The 12,131-nt window shown below is 34.5% G+C and overlaps 1 protein-coding gene across 1 annotated transcript in view; it reads right to left on the bottom strand.

Annotated features, from left to right (window-relative positions):
• Nucleotides 1-12,131, bottom strand: part of LOC141381693 (uncharacterized) — an 835,171-nt gene that overhangs the window by 595,845 nt on the left and 227,195 nt on the right. The window lies entirely within an intron of this gene.

Raw genomic sequence — 12,131 nt, forward strand, 5'->3', positions numbered from 1 at the left:
ACATAATTTTACCTCATTTATCCTCCTTTATAATGCTGTTATACTGCAGTTTTGCACTTATTCACGGTATAGTGTTGGTCATCATGAAATATGGTTTTCAGATGATGATGTTTTTCACATGTGGGTTCATGTGATCACATGCTGTCCACATGTGGACAGCATGAATTTTACATGTTGTCCACATTTGGTCACATTGACTTCATATGTGGTCAAAGGTGATCACATGTGGCCCTATGAACTTCACATGTGGCCACATGAATTTCACATGTTGTCCACGTGGTCACATAAACTTCACATGTGGTCACATGAACACATGTGGTCGTGAGCTTCACATGTGGTCACATAAACTTCACATGTGGTAACATGAACATAATCGTGAGCTTCACATGTGGTCACATTGACTTCACATGTGGTAACATGAACTTCAAATATGGCCACACGAACTTCACATGTGGCCACATAAATTTCACATGTTGTCTACGTGGTCACATAAACTTCACATGAACACATGTGGTCGTGAGCTTCACATGTGGTCACATAAACTTCACATGTGGTCACATGAACACATGTAATCGTGAGCTTCACATGTGGTCACATTAACTTCACATGTGGTAACATGAACTTCAAATATGGCCACACGAACTTCACATGTGGTCACATGAACTTCACATGTTGTCCACATGTGGTCACATAAACTTCACATGTGGCCATGTGTGATCACATAAACTTTACATGTGGCCATGTGTGATCACATAAACTTCACATGTGGCCACATGAACTTCACATGTTGTCCACATGTGGTCACATAAACTTCACATGTGGTCATGTGTGATCACATGTTGTCACATGTGATCACATGTGGTCACATGTGATCACATGTGAAATTCATGTGACTATTCTGTAAGGGTATTCATTTGTATCCAATAAATTGTTACAATTTTTGACATTGAAGAAAAACCTCTCCTGACCTTTTTTATTGATCACGCATGGAATTGATTAATATTCTAATACTAATTACCCTAACCTGCCTAATTATCCTAGTGAAGCCTTTAAATGTGACTTTAAGCTGTATAGAAGTGTCTTGAAGAATATCTAGTCTAATATTATTCACTGTCATCATGACAAAGAGAAAATAAATCAGTTATTAGAGATGAGTTATTAAAACTATTATGATTAGAAATGTGCTGGAGAAATCTGCTCTCCGTTAAACAGAAAAAATTAATCAGGGGGCGAATAATTCTGACTTTAACTGTATGTTTGGCTTTTGATACATCCTTTAAAATACGTGGCTAAGAGATTAGAGCTTTTAACTTTGTTTTTATTTGTGGGGCCGGTGAAAATTTTGGCAGGGCAAGTAAGCATCTGAATCCCTGGCCCAGTAGGAAAAATCTTTAGGGCCCAATCATACACCCGGCGCAATGTAGCGCAAGGCGCGGCGCAATAGGCTTTTGCTATTTTCAGCTTGGTGCAAGAGTCATTTTGAGGCGTTGCGCTACGCTGTTTAAATAGCCAATGCATTAGCGCTCATATGTGTGCTCATAGGCGTTCTGGTCTAAAAAGGAAGGAGTTCTGAGGCGGACCGCTGGCGCGTCGCTATTTTGAGAAACTATAATTGATTTTTCATTAGACAAAAACAAACCCGGTCTAAACTCCGGCGCAGAGTTGCGCAGAGCTTACACACTGCTTAATACACACAAGATGTAGAGCAATACGAAAATATCTTTACACATGAAAAAATAAAATATTAAGGATATATATAGGATATAATAAGAATAGATATAGAATATAAATATAAAGGATTAAAATATTACAAAACATATTATTTTCTAGCCTACAGAAATATGAAAAATCACTGCTTTTATGTCTTCTTCATCTCGGGAGGCTTTTTCAGTTCATTCATAACAATTTGCTTTTGTATAATGTTATTATTATTAGCAGTATTATTTATTATATCCATATTTATCTTTGTTTTATTAAAAACAAGCTTAGATTTGCCCACCTGTCAGGTTTTAGACCATATGGGGCACAGCATGTGTTTTAGGATATAACTCAGTATTTTGAACACACTTCGTTATTGTTGTTCATTTATTAATTTGCTGGAAATTAGAACTGAATTTAGAAATAGTTTTGAAACAAATCTTTGCGCTAAACAAACTAAATTAATTTTTAATATGCTAATTGATGTCTGTGCGTAAAGGTTTCCCTATCCAAGAGCGAAAGTAAAAGTAGATAGATTATCTCTCATCCCTGCGCAGTAGATGCTCTGTTTAACTGTTTTCTGTTAAAAAACTGTTAACTGTTAACTGTTTGCTAGTGAAATGCTCAGTTTTTCCACTTAGACTTACTTTACGTCCTGTAAATAGCAAATGCGTTTATAGCATGACGCAGCTGGCTCTTAAAGGTAATGGGAGATGAGACTCTGATTGGTTTATTCTCAAAACACACCTATAACTCATTAAGAAAAAACTCAACCCTTTTAGGCAATGCGCCACAGCACAAAGCGGATTTTCCTGTTTTTAAATTAGCAAACATGGATTCTGACACATCCAGAAAGCATTTGCGCCCTGCGCTTTGCGCATTGACCGTCAAAATAGAGCCCCTTAAGAGTTGAACCCTGTGTTCGTTTAACCCCTGATCTGACACCTCAGAGGGACATTATAAAATGCTTAACGTAGAAAAAAAGCTCAGACCACAAGTTTACCCCCCACTGCTGGTCTCACTAACAGCACTTCCATCAGCAACCCAGCTTTTCCATGTGGTCTACCATCTAGGTACAGACCGGGCGCAGCCTTGCTCAGCTTCAGTGAGTGACCATGTGAGAGTTGCAGAAAGCTAGCTGCCGGCTAATTGAATTAATTATAGTTTAATATAAGCTCTGAACACTGCATCTTAAATGTAAGGAACAGGGAAAGAGACTAAAGGGAATAATAAAGTTTGGGTTTTAATATTAACCCAGTATTTGTTGCTTCCCTTTTTCTCTGTTTTTATATTAATATGTATCATTATTTACTTATTGATTTGATTATTTATGGATCAATCTTTGCATTAATGTTAATTGTTTGGTTGTTGTTTTCTTGAGTTTTTAATGTATATTTTTTTACTAAGTAATGCATTTTCAGTTTTGGCTATTTATTGCTCGCTGTCTTTCATTGCAGGGTTTTTACTTTTGGAATTAATAAATAAAAATAAAAAACTCAAGCTAGAATCTTTTATAGAGGCTTCAGTCTGTTTGCTAAATTAATGAAATATGTTATAAACACTCCAGAAGCATGCAAAGTAGGAATCACTGCTCCCTTTATTAAAGATAATAAGTTTAATTCTTCATTTGTTAAGCTGCTAGTTGACAGAAACAGCGCTGTTGTAAAATGTCCAAGTCATTCAGACAGTTATTAAGTAGAAGAAATTAAGCTTTACTTTTCTGTTTCATTGATTGTACTTAATAAGCAATATAATCATTGTGGGCTGGTTTGCAATGGCAATACTCCACTGTTTAGAGCGAGGTAGGACCCCAAAATGATTTTGCTTAGGGCCCCCAAATGTACAGGGCCGGCCCTGCCTTTTCCTTATAATGGACTTCAATGGGGAGAAAACGCTTAACGTGAGTTTTTTTCCCTTTATCTGGACAATTGGGACTCGTTTTTTCAACAGTAGTTAGGATGAATTACAAGAAAAGTTTGACAGAAGTTTAGGTTTCTCTGGTAGATGTTTTGGTATGTTAATTTTTATTTATTTTTTTTATGTTAAGTGTTTTATAATGTCCCACCTCAGATATTTCACATTTGATACGTGCATACTATACAGTATGTCTGTCACAACAACTTCCGTAAAAGCCAGCTATTTATTTATTTATTAGCTTAGTTAGTAGTTAGTTAGCACTAAAACAGTTAAATGCAGTTCAAGGAACATCAATAATTGAGGTAAAGTTGGTTTTATATTCACACATTCAGACTTTCTCCTTAATAAGATTATTTCAGAAAAGTCTTGTAAATAGCGAGATCATATTAGCAGGTGATCACTATCAAAATGTACAAGACTGTTCACGGTCAATTAAACAATGCTAATGTTTTAAAGTCGTACTTGCATGTGATTTTAGTCTGAATGGTCAAAGTACCACGGTAAACAGTGTATGGAGCTGTCACTGGACGAAAGTGCGAATATAAACCAGCTTATAGAGGTAAAGTTGGTTTTATATTCACACATTCGTTCATTTAGAAGTCTCTATATTATTTACCATGTTACTTTGAATATTCGATTATGACTTGAAAACAACTTCAACACTGTTTATTTGACTGTGAACAATGTTGTACTTTGATAGTCATTAGCTGCTAATATGATTTCACTGTTTGCAGTTTGCAAATAATACTTTAAAGAAATTATATTATTAGGGGGAAAGTTTGAATGTGTGAATATAAAACCAGCTTTACCTCAATCCGCATCTTCCTGTTAACGGAAGCTCTGCTTTCACTTTCAAGACTCTCTCTCTCTCTCTCTCTCTCTCTCTCTCTCTCTCTCTCTCTCTCTCTCTCTCTCTCTGTTTAAAGTTGATTTTGTGCTGAATGATCTGAAATCATCGTGTAAGACTGATATAGAGAAGCACAAACACGTTCAAGTGTGTAAAACTGGTTTTGTGTGTTTTATACAGTGTTTAAATGACTGTTTTGACACAGTGTTTAACCAAAGTTTGAGGATTTGATCTTCAGGATCAGACATTTAAATCACACTCACACATCTAAACTAGGGATGGCTGACGTGAAACTGATGTTTCGACACAGTGTCGAGATCCGGAAGTGCAAGTGTTTCGAAACACTGCACCGAAGCATGATTCGAAGCACCCAAGTCACGTGACTAAAGTGTTTCGAAACACCTAGTCACGTGACTAAAGCGATTCAAAGCATCGATCAGCTTAGAAACGTTTCGAGACCTGGCGAATCCTCATTTGATTGCCAAGATCATCAAATGATCTCTGTCTCATATGGCTTAGAGGACTGTGAGTTTGCTAATTGATTCTATGCTTTGCATGATGTTTTGGGTTCGAATCCCGACTTGTACAAATACTCTGAAATCATGGTTTTATGTATTTTAATCATGTTTCTGTTTTGTGTAGCCTAAATAGGATACAGCTGCAGTTACGCCATCAATTTAGCATCATTTTTGTAACACTGTAAAACAATAATAAATATTTTTACAGTATGGTTGGGTTTAGGGTTTGGGTAGACATTAATAAAATACAATAAATGGGAAATTTAATGAATAATATAAATAATTCTTGATAACTTCAGGCCACCGTTTTTGCTCTAGCAACAACCTTGTTTTAAGACAAAAACGACATATTTATTCACAAATTGTTCAATCGGATATCAGACCAATGTTGAAACAAAACGATACAAGAGCAAAGCATTACCAATTGGTATTAAAGCATTTCAAAACAACTGTGACAGCCTGACCTCAAAACCTACTAACCCTGCATGGAAGACTGACTCTTTAACCACTATACTATGTTACTTGAAGGAGCATACATACAAAGTTGGGTGTAATTCCTCAATTTGTTCAACTGTTCTTTGCTGAAGCTGTTTCAGTGCAATACATCAAAAAATGACCACTAGATGTCACTGTAGAGTGGGGTTTCGAAACGTTTCGAAGCTTCGACACATTTGCTTCGACTGTTTCAGTGTTTCACGAAGCCTCGCTTTACCCACCACTAATCTAAACCCCCTTCATCATCTCCACAAATCAGCGTAATGTAGAAGTGTTAAACTCACATGCAGAAGTACAGACGCTCTTGTGCAGCAGGAACACATTTTTTTGACTCTTTCGGTTTGTCAACATCTTCTTCAGTATTTTGGCGGTTGTCAAACTTAAATGTGCTTTACCGCCGCCTGCTGGACTGACATGAAGCCAATATTATGAAGCTGCAGGCCCGGAGACCCAACCGCATGCTCATGTATCTCTTATACTTTGAACTGTGTCTATTATGTCCCTCCCCTCTACTCCATATGCCTGTGTAGTGCTTGTAATTTTAGGTAATATTTTCCTAAGTCTGTTTGCTAAAACCTTTGCTAAAATTTAAAAATCTGTATTTAGCATTGTTAAGGGCCTATAATTCTTTAGATCTGAAGGACTTCTTCTTTTGTGTATCATTTTAATCATTCCTGTCTTCATTCTTTCACTTAATTCTTTTTTGTTAAAAACCTCATCATATACTTCTTTTAAAACAGGTACTATAATTTCTCTAAAATTCTTATAAAACTCATTGTTTAAACCATCTATGCCTGGACTCCTCTCCGTAGCTAACTGTCCTATTGCTGCATCAATTTCTACTTCTGTTATTCCTGCATCACAAAAAATGTATCTTCTTCTGAAACTTTTGCTTTTATTTGATTTGAAAGAAACTGTTTATCAACCTTTATAATTCCTTGTCTCTTAAACATATGTTCATAGAAATGTTTAACAGCTATTAAAATTTCCTCAGTTCCTTGTTTTAATTCTCCATTTTTATCCAACACCTCTTTCATTAAGTCTGCTTTCTGTCAAGTCTTTTTTTAAAGTTTTTTAAGAACTAAGATCTCCTTCAACAGTGTACTTTGCTTCTAATTATAGCCCCTCTGCATTTTTCATTTTCCATCTATTTTAGTTGTTCTTGTAAATATATGAATTTCCCAATCTCTTTATTTTGATCTATTTGCAGTCTTTTTATTTCATCTTCTAATTCCCTTCTTATTTGAATTTCTGTATTATTTTTAACTCTTTTAACCATTATTTTTAAAATTTTACAATATTTTATTGAACATTTTTTATGTCTAACTTCATGTTGTCCCACCATTTTCTTTTATCTTCTCTATACATTCTATCCAATTCACTGTTTAAAATTATTTGTTTAATTTTACTTTGTATGTCTCATGTTTTAAAATTGTTCCAAGGTTTTTGTAAAATACACTTTTGATATAGTCTTTCATTTCTACATTACATAACATATAACCAATCCTACTTAACCTCATTTAAAAACAGTTGCATTCTTGAAAATTCCCTCTTTGTCTTATTTCTCTCTCTCCACACATCTATTAAATTACATTGTCATCATTTTCAGTAGCTCCTCCCTCCCCTTGTCTTTTCTATATACCATCTTACTCTCCAGATCTAATTATTAGATGCATGAATATTATAAATTATGAAATTATCTTCACCTTTTTCTAATTTCATCGCCATGCATTTCCCAACTCCATCATCAAATATTACTTTTTCTTTTTCATATATACCTCTTTTTATTAAAATCACTACTCCACAACCTACTTTATCCTCTCCACTGTTAAAATATATTTGACCATACCATTTACTTTGAACCATTTTAAACTTAACTTTTCCAATTTGTTTCTTGCAAAACAATCACATCAGCTTCTTTACATAACACCAACATTTTTTTAAATTTCTCCACATTCAATAAACCGCTTGCATTCCATAATAAAATGTTTAAAAACATGATGAAAGATATTAAAATATTAAAACCACCCATTATTTTTAGTCTCATCCTCTACATCTGCATACCAATTTTTGTCACTCAACTAACAGCCCCTTCCATAAAAGAAACACAAATTAAATTCATGTTAAAAATAAATAAAATGGTTTAAAAAACATTATTTCTCATCATCTTCTTCTGTAGTGGTTTTCTTGGTTTTTCTCTTACTAAATCAAACTCAGTCTGGAGGTTATGAATATCAGAAGAATATACTTTATTGTCGACAACAAAGGAGAATTTTCAGGAGACCCCCAGTAGCATCCCTGTCTGAAAAGTTCTGTCCCACTCATGCCCTGGCCTTACCTAAATACCCCTTTACATGCGTTGTTTTCCTTTGTTCTCCATATATTACACAAGATCCCTCCTAGTTTAACCCTTGACTCCAAATTCCACCTCTGTCATCTGTTTACACATGTGTTGCTCTATTCTTATCTATTTCCTGAGACACATTAGTTGTTTACTCAGGCTTTGTCCCACTCTCTTCTCATCCACTTCTTTTTATGACCTTTTCTACATAGCACTTTAATTCTTTTAATGGTATGCAAGTCTACAAGCAGATTATACACATACAATTTGAATATATAGATTAACTTCACACTCCAAAGAGCACAAAATCCACCTCACTTCCAGCCCTCTTAACACTTCATACCTATTTACATTTTTTATTCACACCTTTGTCAACATCTTTTTTCTTGCACTGTCCACATTTGGTTTTACCTTTATTGTTCTTCTTCTTATTAGTCCTCTTTCCACTTTGTTCTTCTCCACATAATCTGTCAGTTTTTCTCCATTACTTTCCATTTCTTCGGCTTGATCAGTCTTATTTTGTTCATCGTTTTCCACCATATTTAAAAAGTTTTTAAAACTGTCAGTTATTTCCATTTGTGTCCACTGTTCTTGTTCTGACGTCTGTTTTTCGTTCACATTTTTTCCTCTCTCTTCCCTTATGTCGTTTGTTTCCTCCTACATAACCCTTGTTTTTAAATCTTCTTCTTCCTTGTTTCTTTCATGCACCTGTCCGTCCTCTTGTTTTGCTCCCCATCCTTCCTCTCCTTCCATCCAACATTCACACTTGTTTAAAAATTGTTTAAATTCTGGACATTTGACATTATTACAATTCCTTGCAAAGTGTCCCTTTTCTTCACCTTTATAGCACTTAAAATCAACGCAATCCATAAAAATGTGCTTTTTTTGTTTTATTTTTTTTTATTTAAAACATCATCACATTACATTAACATTTAAAAACTCCAGAAATTTCACAAAACAAATACATTAAAATAAACATTCTTCATAAAATAATATCCTCTTTGGGCATCTTTCACTTTAAACCATTTAAAACAACCTTGATCCGTCCTCAATGTCAGTGCCTGTGTAAACTCTTCTTTTTATTTTTGATATGGGATAAACTCCCCATCCTTCTAATTTTTCTAAAATGTCTCTTTCATCAAGATAGACTGGCAGGTGCATGAAATAAACAACATAATCCCTGTTTTGCAGCTTTTTGATTTTAACAGTTCATTTCCTTAATCAACAGTTCATAGATCAATTCCTCACATGTTTCTTGCTTTTCCATAGTTCAAACTCTTTTCCTTGCCTCAGTCTCAAAGCCAGAATCTTCCCATGACCACACTTGTCTGTCACTGCTTTAATGATGTCCACAGCTCTTACCTCATTTACTTCTTCGGCATTCACTATTACTGTTACTTCTTTTAAATATTTTTTTCCACCAAGTTTTTCCTTTGTCCAGCTCGTTGTCTATCGTCCAGTCCATTGTCGTTAACCATTCTTGTCCCTCCATTCAGTCTAGTTTCATTTGCCAAGAAAGTCTCTGCATCCAGCCCAGTTTCGTTTGCCACAGAACCGTCCATTTTATGCCCAGGAAAAGTGCAAAAAAAAAAAAAAAAACACCCTCCAGTTAGCAAGATGCTGCTCTCAGGTGGTTTAAAAAAATAAAATAAAATAGACTCTATTTCACTCCACAAAAACAACACAAACAAACACAAAACAAAAATTCCAAAATGAAGGAGACCCTTTCTCCGAACTGCAGCTGTTCACTCCCTGTATCGCTCATTAGTGTCCTCTTCTGTTCCCAGGGTGGTACGGCTATAAGCAGGCAAGAATTCTACCTCTGAGCCACCAATGTTGACACATGTCTTTCCTTGCCTTTTTGGTGTGTGAGTGCTGCAAGGCTGTTACAGATGTTACTACTTCAATGTGTTCCTTGTGCCGCCATTCATACCGCGGCGACAGCGGTACTTGATGCGCCAGCAGCATTTGACCGCTGGGTGGCACTTTAACCACAGATATTCAGCTTTGCCTTTTCACAATGCTAAACAGACTGCTCTGTAGGCGTAGCTTACTGTATGTGATGTGATGTGTTCAATTAAAATATAATTTTAATTTAGTTTTTCTGGTAATAGACATGCTCTTACACTATACTATGCTGTAGAAAAGATACATGGTGAGAAGTCAAAAAGCAAATATAAGAATTAAGTTATTAGCCTTCAGTGCCCGATTAAATTGCGTTGGGGTGAAAATAATGTTCACAATAATGACTATCATGGCAATGTTATTATCTCAAATCTTAAACGTACGCATATGAAAAACAGCAAAATAATATATATTATCCTGCCGGTAGAGCACATCACCTCACAGTTGTGAACTTGCGATCACCTCAACTTACATTTAAAATTTGTTTACCTGTTTATTGTAAACTTTTTAAGTGCAAAGAGGATTCGTTTTGGAAAATAGAATTGAAGAAATGAAAGACAACTAAAGTGAAAGCATATTCAGTACAAATAAGTAGTCTTAAATAAATAAATAAATAAATAAATAAAGCAGTCTTTTAGTCTAAATATAGAGAGATGTAGTTTGCTATTTTGATAGGACTAAGACAAGATATTTTCATTTATGTTTTTAATTTACGTTTTTATTTACATTTTCGTTGTTGATTATATTTTACTATCTCATTTTATGTTTCAATTATAGTACATAATAATAAACGAATAATGAAAATAAATAAAAAATGAAAATAGGACATAAATTAAGTCTGGCAGGTTTATTTTTAATAATTTAGTTTCAGTTCCATTTTTTTTTGTTTCAAAACGTCAATGTTCTGCTTTAAAGTATAACTGTTGTTTTGTTTTGTTTTTTTTACTTAATGGCTCAGTAAGTTTTGTATTTTAATTTCATATTCAGTCACCTTGCATATGCGTGTGAAATATAATGCCGCATAACCGCGGAAAAAGAAGAAAAGGCTGTCAGTTAAAGCTAATCAAAATTAGCTATATTAAAATACAGCATTTAGGTTAATACAGAGTCAGGCAGAGTGTGAACAAACTCAAGGCTAAGATATGCGCTTGTTTTTTAATGCATTTAAAAATAAATGCTATATAAATAAATGTTTTTTTTTTTTTACTTTTTTTGTATGGTAAAGGATGCACATTATGTTATTGATGTAAACTTAGGCTAAAACTTACCATTGATAAATGTGACCTACCTCAAGCAGATCACTTAAAGTGTAATAAAAATAATGTTGCCGAAGGACATAAACGAAGTCCCGCAAGTTTATTTTTAATAATTTAGTTTCAGTACTATCAATTTTTTTTCTTAAAACAGCACCTTCAATAATCTAAACATTAAAGATGGACCGCAAGATGTGTTGAGTGGCTATATGTGGTGAAGAACGATGGCAAAGCTAAGTGTGATTATTGTAATAAACTAATTATAAAGCAGAGAGTCCCGACCAACAGGACTGACTTAGCATATGCGGTTGGCTCATTCTTCACGAATATAGAATTAAAATAATGGCGCGTTAGGTTCATTGTGCATCCCGCAGGTGCAACCAACAAGAGTTGTGCATTTTAGTTTAACTTTTTTGCGCGTTATAAGCAGCTCGGTGTTAGTTTTTAATTAAATATATCGAGCCGAAACTAAGCAGCGCATTCTCTCCGCCTCCTCGTTTATAACCAGCGGGACACGCCACTGAAGCAGTGGAGGACACTCCGTCGTTCATAATCTTTGCTGATGTGTCGGAGTCGAAAGAATATATCAAAGAGGAATGTTCTTTTGACAGTCCCGATATGTTCAATCTTTTTTTCCCTGTCATTTCTCTTCAGCAAATTATATTTTTAAAGCTGCTTGATTCTTTTAAAACCGAAAGCAGAGCCCGTCAATTGGTGTTTTTTCATAAGATACTCCTCTATCAAGGTTTTATTTTATGAGTATTCTTTAATGTGCTTTTTAATAGTTTTATTTTATTCAAAGCAGCACCTAAAAGCGAATTTATCCTCAAAACGTGGCATGAGAGCGATGCATGTCATGTGTCGCATATTGCCTTTTTTTCTGATCTTTTTGCATAAAGGTTTTAATCAAAAGACAGGTAATTTAATTACTTTCGATGTGCTAAAATATTTGTTAAATAAATGTTATTTCAAAAAAAGCATATGCAATGTGCTCTGACAGGTAAAATCCGATTCTTTCTCTCTTTCAAGTTCAAAGCAAATTTGAATGCCAACGGATTTTAGATATGCATATACAAGACTATGTAGTATATTAACATCAACAAATTAATAAAATAAGTAGCAAATGAGAAATAAATGACAGACAAGTTGATAAAAAC

The sequence above is a fragment of the Danio rerio genome, chromosome 4, assembly GCF_052040795.2.
Source record: "Danio rerio strain M-AB ecotype USA chromosome 4, GRCz13ab, whole genome shotgun sequence".
Taxonomy (NCBI): Eukaryota; Metazoa; Chordata; class Actinopteri; order Cypriniformes; family Danionidae; genus Danio; species Danio rerio.